This window comes from Orycteropus afer, unplaced genomic scaffold (genome assembly GCF_000298275.1).
Source record: "Orycteropus afer afer isolate SDZICR_OR568_19922 unplaced genomic scaffold, OryAfe1.0 scaffold00044, whole genome shotgun sequence".
Classification (NCBI taxonomy): Eukaryota; Metazoa; Chordata; class Mammalia; order Tubulidentata; family Orycteropodidae; genus Orycteropus; species Orycteropus afer.
The window spans coordinates 4581348-4583835 of NW_006921631.1; positions in this window are offsets into that span (position 1 = coordinate 4581348).

Sequence of the window (2488 nt, forward strand, 5' to 3'; positions counted from 1 at the left end):
TGCCTTAGGCACTATGCTATTTAATGACAGATGGGAAGAAATATACAACTGAATTAGGTAAGTAAATAACCAAAACAGAGTACTATACAATATGGAGAAAATAATTTAGATTTGCGGATGGTAAAGGAGATTTGGTAACACATGGACTGAACTTCACATGTTTAGGATAAATACACAAGTACTACTAAATCAGTTAAGAGTTTTCTTCCCCCCCTCCAAAAAAATACTAATGTTCATCAAAAATACTAACTGCTGAGTTAGCTTGTGCATACCACATAAAGAAACATATATTATCACATTGTTCCTTTTATTTCTCTAAGAAAATGAGTAAAACTGCATTTTCTGATTCAGAGATTACAAGTAAAATGTCGTATAAGCAAATAAAAGAGGACATTTTGATAATAGTTGTGCTGGCCCCTAGAATATAGCTAGTTCTGTCAGTTCTTAGCAATGATCATGCTTTCTAAGTGTATAAGTGATGAGTCCAATTATGCAACAAAATAAATGTTCCCCTGGCTCTTAAGATGGGATTTCAAATTATCTTCTCAAAGTTTATGAAGATTTTAATGAAACCGCAGAAAACATAAAACAAAAAATTCTTGATATCTTGTACAAATACTAAGTAGACTTTGATCATTTGTTTGCATATTTGGCAGACAGTACAAATGTAAATTTTGGTAAATTCCATTCATTCTGACTTCTTACTGAAGAAAATGAAAAGATTTTATCTGCTAAATGTCTTGCATACCTTGTACTCAACACTGACAAACAGGGGTGTGATTTGTTACCTGTGATACTGAAGCTTTCATAATGAAAGTTTTTTATTATTTTCACTTTCCTCAAAATATGCACAAAGAGGTAATGAAATATTTTACTTTATAAAATGGAAAGAGGTAGCCTAGCTAGCTTTGTGCCTATCATTGTTGAAGAACATTATATATATCTATATCTATATCTATATCTATATCTATATCTATATATAATACATATATAATTTTATGTCAGGTCAAGATCTCCTTTTGGCAGGTGAGGCGCAAGTGGCAGTTTTAAAAATATGGCCAGAAAGCCTTTGATACTCTTCCTTTCAAGAAGTGGAAGGTAGCAGTCCTCTCCTTCAGTGCAGACTGGACTCATTTCCAATGAATGGAATATGGCAGAAATTATAGTATGTTACTTATGAGAATGTAAGCCTGTGGCTTTGACCTGAGGTGCTCTATCTGGTTTTCTCCCTCTTGACTTACTCAGTCTGAAGGAAGCAGTTGCCATGTCATGAGGACTCTCAGAGTAACTATGGAGAGGTCCACGTGATGAGAACCTGAAGCCTGCTAGCCACCACATGAAGGAGCTTGGAAGTGGATCTTCCCCCAGTTGAGCCTTGAGATAAATGCAGTCCATTACAACAGCTTGATTGCAGTCTTATGAGAGACCCTGAGCCAGATCACCAGCTAAGTTATTCCCACATAGAAACTGTGAAATAATAAATGTTCATTATTTTAACTGGTTAAGTTTAGGGCAATTTGTTACATGGCAATAGTTAACTAATAAAATGGACTTCTTTCTCTAATAGAAAAATTACTACAGTTTCCTAACATTCATCCTGAATACTTGATGGCATCTGCAGCCCATCTTTTCCTGCTTCTTTCTTATCACAACAGAAGAAATGCCCCACTTGTTTAAAGTTAATCATGCTATCAGCACTCTGAACTCATCACTTTCTGCCTCCTCAGGGACCTCACCTTAACAACCAGTTCTTACCTCTTTTCTGAATCTTTAGCATCTCCCTTTCTGTTTCAATTGTCACAGCATCTCAAGGAGTTCAAAAAATTTTCCTATGGTAAATCTACTCTTAACTAGCATTTCTGTCTAGTAACTTCTCTACCCTATCTTTTACTCTTCAGAGTTGACCTACTTAAAATAAGCATCTTTTTTTCCTCAACTTCCGCTAACCACCCTCTAACCATTTCTGCTTGAAGTATTTCAATTCATGTCCTTTTCCTGACCTTCATAAATGTAACTTCAATGCTATATTTTCCATCTTCCAGTGGATGTCCTACATAGATCTCAACCTTAAAATATTCAAAATTGAAATCCTTTTCCTTCAGAAATCTGATCTTCCTCTTCTTTCTCTCAATCTCAGGAATTTCCCACCAGTCACAGTGTCTGATACTTTATTTCATCCTCTTTTTCTGCCACCCTGTGCTCATCCAAACTATCCTGAAGCCCTGCCCTATGTACCTTCTTACTATCTGGTGACACTATTATGTCCAGGACTAAGTCATGGTGAACTATCCACAGTCCCATGAGCAAACCCTTCATATTCTTTTATTTCTGAGGTTTTGAACATGCCCCTCTCTTCACTCTATCCCCTACCAGTCTTAGCTAACTCCTAACATTCTGAAAAGACTTCCTCAAGCACCCTAGGTTGGAATAGGTATCCTGCTCTTCATTCTCATAGCTTATTGTACTTACTCTTTTTTTTTTTTTTTTT